Source organism: Canis aureus, chromosome 31 (assembly GCF_053574225.1).
Source record: "Canis aureus isolate CA01 chromosome 31, VMU_Caureus_v.1.0, whole genome shotgun sequence".
Lineage (NCBI taxonomy): Eukaryota > Metazoa > Chordata > Mammalia > Carnivora > Canidae > Canis > Canis aureus.
In genome coordinates this window covers 25,179,653-25,195,756 of record NC_135641.1, presented here as the reverse complement: position 1 = coordinate 25,195,756, position 16,104 = coordinate 25,179,653, and the positions used below count along the sequence as shown (strand labels likewise).

General features: G+C 41.8%; 1 protein-coding gene across 4 annotated transcripts in view; it reads right to left on the bottom strand.

The window, feature by feature from the left end:
* Positions 1–16,104, bottom strand: part of LPP (LIM domain containing preferred translocation partner in lipoma) — a 604,338-nt gene that overhangs the window by 571,112 nt on the left and 17,122 nt on the right. Inside the window, exon 2 of one of the 4 annotated variants that reach the window (XM_077880050.1) lies at positions 5,642–5,860. The exons of 2 other annotated variants lie outside the window; for them this stretch is intronic. The gene's annotated coding sequence lies outside the window, so the exon portion shown is untranslated. The remainder of the gene's footprint in view (positions 1–5,641; positions 5,861–16,104) is intronic. One more of the 4 variants, XM_077880051.1, reaches the window with a different exon arrangement.

Sequence of the window (16,104 nt, the reverse complement as noted above, 5' to 3'; positions counted from 1 at the left end):
TAAATAACATGTCATTGTGGTTCCCTTGGTAAAGGGTGACATAGATCATTTTCCTTTGTTTTAGACTTTCCCTATACATTCTAAATTAAGTAACCTGAGGTGTTTTCCAAAACTTTAACAATGATTATCATTGATGAATGGATTTGAGGAAACTTTTACTGCGTTTGTTCTACTCTTCTGCACTGTTTAAATTCTCTTCGGCCAAACATGTTTTAAGAAATAATAAAACTACAGCATTTGAAAATAAAAGACAAGAGAAAGCCTAAAAATGAAGAAAAAACAAAAGTCAAAACTCACCCCCGCAGCCTCCCTACACTTACCCGAATACATTTTCTAAACACTAATCTTCCTGCCCTGGCAGCCACAGCCAGTGGACGCAGCACACTGTGGAAGTGGGGGCCCCCCTCGTTCCTTCAACTCAGTGCTTTCCCTTTTTTCCCCAATTAATTGAAATCCATTACTATGTGGTGACAAGTACGGTGAGGACAGTGGCTTCCCTCACACAGCTGTTGTTGAGGCCCAGCGGCTAAAAAAAGACTGCAAGCACTTTGTCAATATAGGGTGTTTAATCACTGAGCAGACATGAAGTCCTCCTGGGGGACTGTAGCGATGGGCACCGTATTTCTATGGCTTAGCTTCAGTGATGATGATGACGACGACGATGGCAACAACAACAACAACAACATCATAATCATAAGCAGCTCACCCACTGGACACCCTGGCCTTGCCGCCAATCACTAAAAATACAAAGAAGCAGACTCCTTTCTCCAAGCACAAGACACTCCACATTATCACATCCTGTTAAAACGGGGCAGGTTTTATTCATAATAGCTGGGGGTCTTACAGGTGATTTTTATTTTCTTCTTCAGCTCTCATTCCCCATTTTCTCAATCTTCTACATGAGAATGCATTGCTTTTATACTTCCAAAAAAAAAAAAAAAACACAGAAGATCATTTTTAAAGACTTGTAAACAACCACCACCATAAATAAGCCAGGCTCTCCTTTCACAGAGTTTAAACATGAGCCTTCCTCACCAGTGAGCCTGCAGGGGATATTCTGTAACTAGGTCACCGGATTTCACTCCATCCCGGTGTACCTCTCCAAATGTTCACCAAAGCCACCAATATCTCATGAGGTTAATTTTGGACAACTGCTGAGTTGAACTAAAAGGAACGCATTTAGTCAAAAAGCATTTAGGGAATGCCTCTAATATTCTTGGCACAGCAGGAGTCACCAACATGAAGAGGCCGCCCCACCCTCCAGAAACCTACAGAAGGTAGGAATTAATACACACGCATAAATAGGAATAGCTCAAGGTACAATGTGATAAGTTCTAAAAGCGTTCCAGCTCAAAGCAGTGTGGGGGTTCTAGGAAAGGAAAGGTTATTTCTAGCTGCTGGGATGAGGGATGGCTTCGGGACAGAGTTAATGTCTCAGCAGGACGAGAAACACCAACAAAGGCAAGGAGGGGAGCAGATCCGAATCCAGAGTACAGTTCAGGTGGCCGGAGCCCAGGGGCACTGAAGAGTGGCCTTCACTCTGGAGAGGAAGACTGTGTCAGACGGTCCTGAGGACACGGGACACCAAGCTAGGGAGTTGGGGTGTACTGGCTCGGAGGTGCGGGGGGGGGGGTTGCACTGTCTCCACGTGCATCCAGGTGCCATAGCAACCGTTTCACCCGAAGCCATCCTTTTACATGTAGGAGTAAATTAAATGAGTGAAGAAAAAGTAGAGACGACAGACAAATACCTAAGTTAGTATAAACAAGCCACAATATGTTCCCAAGTAAAATCGATGGGAGTCACCATGAATACCTCCCAAACTAGAGAACACATGCCCTCGGTGATGAAAATCTGGTGAGTGTGGGGAGAATGAATGAGGAGGGAAATAGCAGAAGTCATGGCTCGGCCTTTCGGTGGTTCCCAGTGAGCCAGGCCAAAGAGGCTCAATCCCCTTCTCTGGAGCCACTCATTCAAACTTCTGTGTCCATTCCTGTGACACCCTCTCCACAGCCTGAGCCACCGCAAAGAAGCACCAATGCTTTTGGTGAGGAAATTCTCCTTCTCGATGGGATGATAACATCATAAGATTGAAGGTTCACTAGGGTCAGAAAAAAAAAAGCATACTGTATCCGAAAGAGAAGAAAGAAAGAAAAGAAAGAAGAAAGAAAAGAAAAGAAAAGAAAAGAAAAAGAAAAGAAAAGGAGAAAAGAAAAAGAAAAGAAAAGAAAAAAGAAGAAAGAAGAAAAAAGGAAGCAGGCGGGCGAAAGAGCAGAGACAGCTTTTCTGCCCCTAAAACATCGGTTCTTCCCCCTTGCTGAACAGTATCATCCCTCGGGGTACTCGTTTTTTTAAAAACTCAGATACTCAGGGCCCCACTCTGGCCTATTCCAACCAGAATGCATAGAGGGGAGTCCCAGGCACAGTCACTATTACACAGCTACCCAGCTGACTTTAACACGCAGCTGGGGTTGAGAGTCACTGCTGGCAGTCTGGGCAAAAATGCTCAGAAGAAACTGAAAGGTCAAATAAATGAGAAGAACTGACAGCCTGTTGGGCTCAAGTTCAAAGTAACCCCTAATCACATACTGGTTGCTTTTCAAGGCCTCTCTCCCCCTGGTTGGGGGCATCCAGGGTGAGCTCTTTATAGGAGAGGATCAGGTTCCCCTGAGCCTGACAGCAGAGGCCAGGGGAGGGTCACCAGCATCATGTAATCAGTGAAGGTGGGTGCTCACAACGGAACACAAGTGAAGGCCATCGGGAGAGCGAGAGCCAGCACCAGCCCAAGCGAAGCTCTGTGCAGTACTGTCATGGGATGGGGACAAGGAGGAGCATGTAGATCTCGAACTCCAGCCGTCAATATCATGGCAGCATAGGGTGTAAGAAGGAACTTTGCAATTAGACACACGCTGGCTCTGTCACTTTCTAAGTGATCGTAAACAAGTGCTTTAATCAATCTGAGCCTAAATTTCCTTATTTGCAAAGGAGGAATTAGAATATATGCCTTGCATATTGTTTTTCTTTTAGGACTTGGAATAACAGTGTACACAGTCCGGCCCACGCTAGGTGCTCAGGCAATACATGTCAGTGAATACATTATCATTATAATTATTAAGCAAATAAAACCAACCCGAAATTGTCTCCAAGATGGCATGCCATCACCAAACCAGGAATTGAAGACAAAAACCAGAAATACATGTGGTAGGCAACCAAACCTGCATCTCCCAGACCAGGAGGAAGTATTATTTCTACTTCCAATGTCAACTCAACCCCAGCGTGCTTAACCGTAGATGTCAAGTCATTGCTTTTCAGTCAGGCCTCTCGGCAATTACAAACTGGCTCAGACTTCAAAAGTCATTAGGTCTCACCTCTCCTCTATCCAACCTTTGCCACGCGAGAGAATGGCAGAGTTGAAAGGTCTTTGGAGGTGACCATCTGCCCACCATGCAAGGCTTGCCAGAGCCACATGGCACCGGAGGAGCATGTCCATCTTCAAGAGGGTGGTCCATTTCAATTACACTTAGAAGTCAATAGTCAGCATAAAACTATAAACACAACACTAATTAACGAGTTTACCAACACTTCTCATTAGACACGTGGTAGAGAAATTACGTGCTTACTCTGTAGGTGCCAAGGTCAGCACTAGAGTCAGGGCTAAAAGCCAGAGCTGTGGAATTCCATGCACCAGGATGGCAAAGGGGTCAGATGCTCAGACTCCACCACGACCAGGTACCCTAGACACTAATGTCCTTCCCTTCTCTAAGCTGTGGGTTCCCTTTCTTTAATGAAAGGATACTCCTTGATTTCCTTAAGGATTATTGGAGAACCAGTGGGTAGTGACCATGGAAACCATTTGTTCCAGTCTGACCTTGAGACACCTACATCTTGCCTTCCCGTACAAAAGCTTAAAAATCCACTGATAGAAAATTTGTAGCCATTTCCTGCTTGGGTCAAATGCCACTAGCTGAGCGTCAGAGTCGATACTAAGCCAAATCTGGGGCTGAAATCTATCAGCAGCAGTATCTGAATTTCATTGATACAAGAATAAATATGAAATTTCTCAGTGTTGAAGATAACCGGTAATTGATGTTGCTGTACAGGATTTTGAAGGTTTTCCTGATCATGAGATGTTGAGGACACAAATTTGGCATCCTACTTGCAATGTGTCTTCAAAAACATGTGAAAAATTCCTAAACAGGCCCTTTCTGGAAAGATCTGTGGACTTAAGTAGAATTAAACAACTAAAACTAAGAAAAAATTCTTAATGGACATTCTTTTTAATGTTATAAAATGCAACTACCCGTGACGTGCTCACTTGGACATGGAGTGTGTGTGGATGGGAGCAGGGAGTCAGGAAGGCTTCCAGAGAGTAGAACACATAACCCCAAATGCAAGTTGCAAGCCCTGAATCTATGAACACCATCAGAAGAAGAGGTGCTCTGGAACGGCATGCCAGGTGGCAGCATGTACAGGAAAAGCCACATATTTCACGGCCTTTCACATCCTGTTTTGAGTCTCAGTCCTGTGACTACTACCTCTGTGACCTGGGAGAGTAACATAAAGTCTCTGAACCTCAGTTTCCTCATCTGTAACATGGGGCGGTATCTGTATTTTGAGCGCACGTTGGAAAGATCGTCCATGGTGCCCAGTAGAAGCGCCTCGCACGGACCCCGGCTGTGGATATGACATTCCAGATTTCCTCTGCTCCTCTGCACTTAGGAACCCACACACTTGGTGGATGGGCTCAGCCTGCTTGAGCGGCACGCTGCCCTATGAGATGCTTTATAACCCTGTTGCCGAAGCAATCAGGAGGCTTTCCATGTCTCCAACAAGGCAAGGGGTACTTTCCCAAGAAAACGTGATAGGAATAATACTTAAGTGAGCCACCCAAACATTTTCTAACTTCCCTCGCATGAGGCAGGAGTGAGTCAGAATGTGAAGGTTTATCTGTGTTTATCCAGTATGACACGGAGGACAGAGATGCTGTGCTATGACCGGTGAGTGTGGCTGAGAAAGACAAGGCCTCCAGGGGACTGAATAGTCAGGTATCCATTTCTGCTGGAAGTCCTATGGGGAGGTGACACCACAGGAAGGCGACAAACCTTCAGTAACAGATGCCCTGGGGATTTTTGATCATTCAGCTACACAAGCCTCATCTCTTACCTGAGGAGAGGCAATGAAGGAATTCTACCCAATGCATCTGGTGGGCCTGAGTTTATTGATACCCCAAAGAGGAAGATGCATGTGGAGCAGGGAATATTCTCCTCTATATCCTTCAAACCCTTTGCTCTGATTCTTCCTTCTCCGAGCAATGCCTCTGCCAACCAATCCCATTTCCACAGCATCTGAGGCAGAGCACAGATACTGGCAAGCCAATTAATGCAAAGCTCTTGCTCCCAGGCATGTATGAAAACGGCACTGGGTTGATCCTGGGCTGCCTTCTGCATCTGACTAATGCAAACCAATTTCCTCCCCATCCCACCATGGAAGCCCTGATTTGCTATTTTCAAAAGGTGGGGAGGTGAGGAGTTCCAGGCTTAAAATGATGAGGACCAGATACAAACTGCACTGACCACATGATCAAGTGAAGCCCTGTCTCATAACTGCCAGAGTCTTCCAAATCACCAGGGGCAACACTTACTGAGCCAGTAGTCTTACTGAATTCTTCCTACCCTTATAAGGGCGGCTTCATCTGCTTTGGCTGTCACCTTCTTTTGTAGTTGTGGAATATATCGTTTGCAGAGTTGAATTTCTTAAGAGCAGGTGGGCAGATCCAATTCCAGTTTAATGTCTAGTCACTTAAATTCATCAGGCATCTATTGAGCAAAAAACATGTACACAGATGGCCCTGAGCAAGACCCTGGAAGTACAAAGGTGAAATAAGATACAATCACTGACTCGTGTCATATAATCATTGGCCTTGTAGGCATGAAATAAAGGTTAACCGTTCAGTGTTGCAATACATAAGTATTATAAATATTAATTGTGATGTTAAAAGTACAGGACATAATTAACAATGGAGAACTGGTTTAAAAAGCAAGCCCAGGGAGGCCTGGGTGGCTCAGATGTTTAAGCGTCTGCCTTCAGCTCAGGGCATGATCCCAGGGTCCCGGGATCAAGTCCAAAATTGGGCTCCTTGCATAGTGGAGAGTCTGTTCCTGCCTCTGCCTCTGCCTCTGCCCCTCCCCCTGCTTGTGCCTCCACACACTTTCTCTCTCTAATAAATAAAATCTTTAAAAAAATTTTAAAAATTAATAAACTAAAAAGCAAGCCCCCAAATAGCAGCCTGTGATGTATACACACACACATGCAAATGGGAATGCTATTCACTATAATGTACTTCAGAGAAATAGGATTCCAGGCAATCTAAGATTTTGTTCCTTACACTATCTTTATTTTCCCAATTTTCTACAATGAAAATTAATTACTTATAAATTCAAAAAGCACCAATAAAATGTTGAAAATAAAGCACACTAAGGGCCTCAGTCTTCTGACTTCCCAAAGAGCTCCTGTACTAAACCTAGAGATTTGACACCCTAATCCCTCGCTCCAAAAATCCATGTGTGTGTCTGTGTTAGTGTACGTGTGTGCCTGTGTTACACATTTGTATGGTTGATACTGACTAACCTAAAATACAAGTCCTTTGTGGGATCCTGGTTGAGTGGAAGAAGACTGGACAAACTCTGAGAGACAGGTAGTCATCTTTTGGAGTAACTGAAATTGGAAGTACATCAGAGTAGCTGCTGATCAGAAAAGCTATTCAAGCACAGAAGACACATGGGGCAGAGAAAACCAATAGCCATTTGGTCTGGCTCTTGCACTGGAAAAGCAGAAGGGTATCTCTCCCAACCACAGGCACTGGCTTGTGAACGAGCTGCCTGTCCAAGGGGCAATTCCATGTGTCTATTCCCGGAGATCAAGCAGCCATCACTAAATCATTTATTTAATAATGATCCAGAACTAAGCTTTATACCTCTAGAAAGGCCAGAAACATTACACAAAGAATTCTTTGCAAATATGTTCATTTGATTTGTTTAGAAGCTGCTGTTAAAAACATACATTTGGAAGGGGAAACCAAACCAGAAACACTGCAACAAGCTAAGTGAGAAATGACGACATCAAGTTCAGAAATACTTAATGAGCACTTACTATATGCCAGGCATTGATTGTAGTAGGTATTTATACTACAGTAAGGAATAAAAGGGCAACAGCCCCTACCTTTACACAGCTTACCTTTGGAAGAATGTAGGAGGAAATCATAAAAACAAAAAGTAGATGTGGAATCCTGGTACTACAGGACACAATACTGCAGCCCTAATAAGCTTGACTGTGTAGGTCAAACTAACAAAGCTGTTAATGGGTAGAGGCGTGGGCAGATTTTGGTTCCTGATCAAATATATTTGACGAATTCATACATGAGCTCCAAGAAGCTCTACAGCAAAGAAATATGTCTAAATTTGATCAAGTTTACATTTCCTAATTGTGTTTGACCACAGAACCCTCCTTCTTGTGGAATACCTACCAACAGACCATAGAAAACAAACATTTACCAAAACAAAGTCTGCAAAATGCACAAGAGTGGTTGTGCCAAAGATATAAAATTATCATCAGGGATCCCTGGGTGGCGCAGCGGTTTGGCGCCTGCCTTTGGCCCAGGGCACGATCCTGGAGACCCGGGATCGAATCCCACATCAGGCTCCCAGTGCATGGAGCCTGCTTCTCCCTCTGCCTGTGTCTCTGCCTCTCTCTCTCTCTCATAAATAAATTTTAAAAAATTAAATAAATAAATTTTTAAAAAATTATAAATTTAAATAAATTTAAAAATTTATAAATTTTTATAATTTTTTTTCAGTTAGATTTAAATAAATAAATTTAAATAAATCATAAATAAATCAATTTTAAAAATTAAAATAAATAAATTTAAAAAAATTTAAACAAACCATATTTAAAAAGAATAATAATAAAAAAAAATAAAATTATCATCAGATGGGTTCTTTTAAAAAAAGACAGGAATGTTCATTAGGCTGTCTATAAAAAATTAACAGACTTTTAAGTATTGACTCTTAAAAGTAGGAAAATCTATTTGGAATTCTTCATTTCCCAAAATCTAGGAGACAGAGACTTTGGTATATGTCCCAAATTACCAGAGAATGCCTCCTAAACCAAACTTCCAGAGCCCACTGCCCACCCAATGTGACTATGGGACACCCACAGAGGCACCAGCAAAACAGGCAGGTGGCAGAAGAGGGCATAGTGAGTAATCAGCATGTGACCAGGTGCTAGAGACAGCAGACAGAGAGTCACAGGTGCTCCCAGAAAAGTATACAGCCAAGTTCTCACAGTCTATTTCAGGGAAGGGGAGTGGTTATAGATACTGCTGACAGGAAGGAAAACGCAGACAATCCCTAAAACTTTGTTTTGTTTTAAATAGTTTTCCTATAGGGTGCCTGGGTGGCTCAGTCAGTTAATTGTCTGCCTTTAGCTCAGGTCATAGTCCCGGGGTCCTGGAATTGAATCCCACATTGGGCTCCCTGTTCAGCGGGGAATCTGCTTCTCCCTCTGCCCTTTCCCCTGTTTGTTCTCTCTCTCTCTCTCTCTCTCTCTCTCTCTCTAATAAATAAAATCTTTAAATAAATAAACACTTTCCTGTTAAATATATTTATACATTTATCAATAAGAGAAATGGATTGGGAGAGGTTGACTTGTAAAACAGAAACCGAGTCCTGAGTTGAAAGTCAACAAATTTAGGTTTAACACAGTCATTAGCTAGCCAACACCCCATTCTCCTTGGATCACCCTGTTCCACTGTTCACCACTGCTTAGTCCCCTTCACATCCAGTCGTGCGTGATATGTGTTACAGAGTAACCACCAATCTCAAATCACAGAGACAAAGAATTTTCCAACTGGTGTTGGGACACTTAGATAGCCATTTGGATAAGGACAGAATTAGATCCATTCATCACATCATACACAAGAATAACCTGCAAATGAATCAGACATCTAAATGTGAAAAATGAAATTATACAGGCACTGGAAAATAACACAAGTGAACATGACTGTTGAGAAATGCTTTCTAACCACGATCAAAAAACCGAGCAATGGAAGAGAAAGCTGATAAATTCATCTATATAAATATAAAAATTTTCACATGACGAGAAAAGCACTGTAAGAAAGGTCAAAAGGCAAATAATACACTGGGAGAAAATATTTACAATATATTTCACAGATGAAGGGCTAATTCATAAAGCATATTTTACAGAAAAAAGGCCAAAATCTAACTGAAAAAAAAAAAATGGGCAAAATATATGAACAGACAATTCACAAAAAAAATGAAATTTATAAAATTAACAAATGTGATCTTTAAACAAATGAAAAAAAGTTCAACTTCATTTAAAATAGGATATATGCAAATTAAAACTACACTGAAATATCATTTCTCACCCGTCACACTGGTAAAAATTCCAAAGGCTGACAACATGCTGTGGTCGAGGATTCTGGTGAGACACTCCCACAGAGAAGAATTCGGCCCTACCTAACTAATACAACATTCTTCCTTGACCCAGCATTCCCACTTCCAAGAATATAGCCTGAAGACAAATCTCCACTGATATGAAAGTGAATATGAATAATATTATCTATCGCAGGAAACCATTCCACTGTCCAACCACAAATCAGCTGTATGAGAGAGCAGAGAGAAGGAAGGAAGGACGGAAAGAACAGCAGAAAGATAGAAGGAGGAGAATTAAGAAAGGGAGAGATGAGGAAGGGGGGGGGCAACAGAAAGAACAAAAGAATTTTTAAAAAGCAAAGTGCAAAAAGGCTTATTTTTATAGTACATTACCTTTTATGTAAGAAAAAAAGCAGTATGAAAACACACATAAATCAGGTTTAAAAGAAATACAGGAAAGATAACCAAGAAAACAAAGAGACTGCTTCCCTACAAGAGGCAGAGGGAATATTGGGGTGGAAGGAATGTTGGAAGGAGTAGCACTTCTCTGGGTATACGTTTTCATTTACTTTGGACATTTGGAAACATGTTAATGTTTTACACATGCAAAAAACAAAATTAAATCAACAAGGCAAGGATGGGAAGGAGGAAAGCTAAAGCCAAAAGCAAACTAAAAGAATTAAACCCAAATATATTTTAAATGAACAACCTAATGACAACAGGGGATTGAGGGGGAAGTCTATAAAGAAAAAAAATTCCTTGAGGCACCTGGGGGGGGTTCAGTCGGTTAAGCATCTGACACTTCCTTCTGGCTCAGGTCATTATCTCAACCGTATCTGGACTCCCTGCTGGGCGTAGAACCTGCTCAAGATTCTCTCTCTCTCCCTCTGCCTCTCTCCCCCTTCTCTCTCAAAAGAGGAAGGAAGGAAGGAAGGAAGGAAGGAAGGAAGGAAGGAAGGAAGGAAGGAAGGAAGGGAGGGAGGGAGGGAGGGAGGGAGGGAGGGAGGGAGGGAGGGAAGGAAGAGAAGAAAAGAAAAGAAAGAAAGAAAAGAAAAGAAAAGAAAAGAAAAGAAAAGAAAAGAAAAGAGAAGAGAAGAAAAAAAGAAGAAAAGAAAAAGAAAGAAAGAAATAAAAGAAAAGAAAAGAAAAGGAAAAGAAAAGAAAGAAAAGAAAAAAGAAAAGAAAAGAAAAGAAAAGAAAAGAAAAGAAAAGAAAAGAAAAGAAGGAAGAAAATTCCTAAACATAGTATTTGACAAAAAACTTTCAGTCTTAGGCAGGGTTAAAGTTGGGAAAGGGCATCCCAAGGAAATCCTGAACTGTTTTTAGCAGGTTTGTTTGGTACAGTGGTATGAGCTTAAAAAAAATATTATTATTAATATTTGTGTTATTATATTCACATCCCCATAGCTACAGGTATGTGTGTACATACAGGTGATATAAACATAGATAAATGCATGTATATACTTTCATGTGTATGATTTCCTGGCTCTGGCCATCAAAGGACCTGTGACCAAAGGCACACAGTGGCCACGAGCACACCTGACAGGGATTAGGGGTCCCCTAATCCCATTCTCTGCTGCAGAGAACCAGGATGTACTGAAGACATGGTTGATTTCAGAGCTTGAGCAGAGATGACCCAAGATGAAACTAGAAAATCTTTTTTATTCTAGCAGGTAAATAAGTGCTAACACAACAACAAAGACAGGAACATGCCACAAGGAGGTAGGAGCCAGATTAAAGGGGCTCTCATAGGACAAATCTGGGGCAATCTAAGCATCAAAATAACTACATAGTGCTAATAAATTATACAAGATTGAAAGAGAAGTCAGGAAGTCCATCCCTATATTAGAAACAGAGAGACGGAGGGACTCTCGCTTAAAGCAGAATGCAGAATGCTGGAATGCTCCCTTTGGCAACACATATGCTAGAATGCTCACAATGGTGGGGAAGGCAGGGCTGAAGACAAGATAGCACAATTCTGCAACCATCCAGAAAAGACTAGTTTAGGCAAAAATTTAGGGTAAATGCTTGACGAAGAGCAAGAATAGAGTATCTCATGGGTTGCTTAGTAATGGCAAGGGAAAAACAGTAACTATAAAGCGGAGAAACTGAACAACACCTTGACCAGGCAATCATAATCATCAGGAGCCTCCCAATGTAATTAATCCCTGAGGAGGATTCATCTATGCAACGTTCTAGCAGGGAACACACAACTGAACCTAAACATGAAGAAACAACAGATTAATGCGAACAAGGAGTACAACAGTATTGAAAAGAAGAAGCACTTATGCTTCAAAACTGCCAATGCCATAAAAGACAAAGAGAGGCTGTGGAAATGTTCCAGAATAAAAGAGATAAGAGTCACGACAACTAAGTGTATTATCTGATCCCGGGCGAGGCTCTGTAGTAGAAGGGGGAAATGCTGTCAACTGGACAAAGTGACATAACAGAAGTAGAGACAGTGCATTAAAATACCAAATCAGAGTCGGTGTACTGAACAGGAGAACTACAGTGCAAATATGAAGAGACAACCCCTATTATTAGGAAATACACACTTTACTTAGGGGTAGACAACCATGATGGATCACGACGCATGGAGCTTACTCTCAATTACTGTAGAAAATAATCATATACACAATACACAGTAAAGAGAGAGAAAGAAGAGGGAGAATTTAAATGATATAAAATATTAACAATAGATGAATCAGATGAAAGCATATGAGTATTATTGGGACTATTCCTATTCTTGCCACTTTTTCACGTCTGAAATAATCTACAAAAATTAAAGAAAAAATAACCACTGAGAAAGAGACCATATATGAAAAAATTAGCTCTATTTTTCAGCAGGATTTGAAAATAAGAAAGAAATTAAATCCAAAGTACTTCATCCCACATAATAGTTACATACACATGTAGTTCATAGCGACACAAAGAAATGTGTATATTTTAATTTCTTAACATGGGAAAGGATTTTAGAATTCCTTTTTCTGAAACTCCTGGGGATGAACTACACCTAACACATCTAAGGCCACAGTGGATATGTAAGCAGGGCTACAATTACAAGATTTGTAGGTCAACACAAGCCTCTGAAATTCTAGTTCACCACATTTGCAATCCGAGTACTATTTCCCTTCTAGAAAGAGCAAGTTTAGAGTTAGAAGATGAGCTGTATCTAACAAGCTAATAGCGAGCATCAATTTTTAAAAATCTATCAGCAGTGGCCTTTAAGGTTAAGTATCACCCAATGGATGAGTGGGGCGGGGCAGGGAGCACCCTTTCGGTCAAAATATGGATCAGGTCACATGTGCTGCCTTCCACTACACACCTCAACTTCCAAGCAGAAGGAAAAATTAGTGAATCGGCCCTTGAAGTTTCCTTCCTAGATAAGTTTAGAGAGGAAAAATAAGAAGATATGAAGGTTAGACATTATGAGGTCAAGAACCATCAACCAAATGGAACTTGATGTTTAAACAGAAAGAGGTAAAATATATGGGAAGCAGCAAAACTCTCAACCCTCTGATTCCAAAACAGGCTCTGCTGACTGAATATGTGTGTGTGTGTGTGTGTGTGTGTGTGTGTGTATACTGCAGCTGAATACTAGGTATTGTTCCCTTCCAACAAGCATTAAGATATAAAGGTCAGTTAGCTTAAATGGTATTTTATTGCACATACTTTAAAAAGACCTTGGACAATTAAAGCAATGAAATATATTCCTTCCTATCATTTTTAAATGTTCTTAGAAGCATAAAAAGAAGGCACGTCCCCCTGTAAAAAATCTTAACTCCTTCTCTTCCTTTACACAACATTTATCTCAGGGCCTCCCAGAACATATGAGCCTTTTTACTAGAGTCTCCGGGGCTTCTGGCCTCCGGCAGTCTTCACTGGGGCAGCCAAGGGATGGCCCAGCAGTGCTGCCTGAGGAGCAAAGACACAGGTCAAAGATCAAGACCAGATCAGTGGTTCTCCCAGAAACTTCTCTTTTTTTTAAAGATTTTATTTATTCATGAGAGACAGAGAGAGAGAGAGAGAGAGAGAGAGAGAGAGAGAGAGAGAGAGAGAGGCAGAGACACAGGCAGAAGGAGAAGCAGGCTCGGGATCCCTGGGTGGCGCAGCGGTTTAGCGCCTGCCTTTGGCCCAGGGCGCGATCCTGGAGACCTGGGATCGAATCCCACATCGGGCTCTCGGTGCATGGAGCCTGCTTCTCCCTCTGCCTATGTCTCTGCCTCTCTCTCTCTCTGTGTGACCATCATAAATAAATAAAAATTTAAAAAAAAAAAAAAAAAAAAAGGAGAAGCAGGCTCCCTGTGGGGAGCCCGATATGGGGCTCGATCCCAGGACCCGGCATCATGACCTGAGCTGAAGGCAGAGGCTCAACCACTGAGCCACTCAGGTGTCCCTCCCAGGAACTTTATTTAAAATAAGACTAAAGCTCCAGGCTCCTCCTACAGATGCTGGGATATCAAGTGAGAATCTGAGAGAAGGAGTTTTTTCTTGTTGTTTTATGTTGTTTGTTTGTTTGTTTGTTTGTTTTCCTTTTTTGGTGCCTCTGAAGATGTTGACGGGTACCCTTGCTTACAAACCACTGACCTAGAAGATTCTAAACTTCTCTGCAGCGCCAAAGCTCTAGGAAAAGTTTCAACTATCTGTGGCTTTACAGTGTCCTCAGACTGACCCTGAGGGCATCATTTTATTCCTCACCCTGGTTCAGTGTCCACAAAGATAAAAGGACACAAACAACAAGCCAATTTTGCTAGTCTGTTGCAAAAAGTTAATAAATTTTAAAGTACTCCACATATGTGAATATCCGTTTTTATCAACTTCTTAAGTAATACATGAAACTCTTCCTTAAGTTTACAAAGGGACTACACTCCTAACAAAGGGACTGCACTCTGTCAACCTTAACCCTTTTTTCCCCATAGAAGTACTTGGCAACTAGTATCTTAGGTGTGGGTGGTATTTGCTCAGAGAATCATAGACCCCAGGGTAGGAGAAGTTCTCCAGAGGTCATCTGGAGAGCACTCTGATTCCCGGCAGAAAAGAGATCGCTACCCCACTTCACAGAGGGTCAGGTGAAGCACACTCGGGACTCCACACTCCACGCTGACACACCTCTCTGATTTCTGAAGGTCAGAAACCTTCCTGTTGGGCCTTTTCAGATGAATACAGTGCTTATTCTGGTTCATGTGGGTGACCTGAGGCAACCAAAGTCTCCTCTCTAGGCCTTGGTTCACTAGTCTCTAGCAAAGGAATCTCTCATCTGAGACGGTAGAAGGAAAGAAAAGCCTTCAATGTCAATAAATTAACTCACTAAATGGATTGGTGACTTTGAACAAGATATTTAACGCAAGAAAGAAAGAACCCCCATAATTAAATATCAAAATCTGAGCCTGGGATACAAGCGGGGCGGGGAGGCAGAGGATGTTAATCCCAGGTGAGTGCACTGAATTGCAGGGTATCTGCTTCCCAGGGGCTTCTGAATATTACTGAAGCTGATGGTTACAGGGGCTCAGGGGTCACCTTCCCACTTAAAGGGCATAAAAATAAATAGATGCCTAGAACTATTTGTCTGTTCCCAAAGGTCTCCAGTACCATGTATTTAATGCCAACAGGGATTTAAAAAAAAAAAAAAAAAAAAAAAAGTTGTGGAAATTGCCTTTTTCAATAATCCCCTTTTAAGAGATAAAGAAATAATGAGGAATAAAGAATCTTACTCAAGATAACAAAACAATTAAGAAGCATATAGAATACCCAAGGATATTCTAACTTATTTCTCCATCTGAAAATCCTCACATGACATCATGCTATTGTATGGTATCGGTCAGGAAATAAAACGGAAAACTGACTCTGTAGTTCAACATTTACCATCAAGAAACAGAAATCTTGGGGCACCTGGATGGCTCAGTCAGGTAAGCAACTGACTCTCGATTTCAGCTCAGGTCAGGATCTCAGGGTCTTGGGATGGAGCCGAGCACTGAGCTCCACACTCAGCTGGGAGTTTGCTTGAGATTCTCTCTCTACCTCCCTCCCCTTGCACCTTCTCTCTCTCTCTCTCTCTCAAATAAATAAATAAATCTTAAAAAAAAAAAAAGATTTATCTATTTATTCATGAAAGACACAGAGTGAGAGAGAGAGAGGCAGAGACATAGGCAGAGGGAGAAGCAGGCTCCATGCAGGGAGCCCGATGTGGGACTCGATCCCGGATCCCAGGGTCATGACCCGAACCCAAGATAGGCGCCCAACCGCTGACCCACCCAGGCGTCCCAATAAATCTCTTTTAAAAAAAGAAACAGAAGTCTTCTTTTCCTCACAAATTAAGATTTTACAGGAAAACGGCAGAAGTAAGGGTAACACAATATATTTGCCATTATTTTGTTTTTATTAGAGCAGAGCACACCCAAAAGCAAAGCTATTTTGATCTACAAAAACAGCGAAGAAGGAAACACAGTTTGTTATTTGATTATTAAGTTTACTCTGCAGCCTTCGTTGTATGGGTGGCATTATCATACAAGCTGGCTCCTAGGAGGAGGTGAAAGGCAGGAGACGAGCAAGGTCAGTAGGATGAAATTCAAGTCTGCAAACATTTACCGAGCATCTCCTCTGCGGACAGCCCTGTGCCAGCACCCGTGGGGAACACAATTAGGAGGAAACAGCCCTG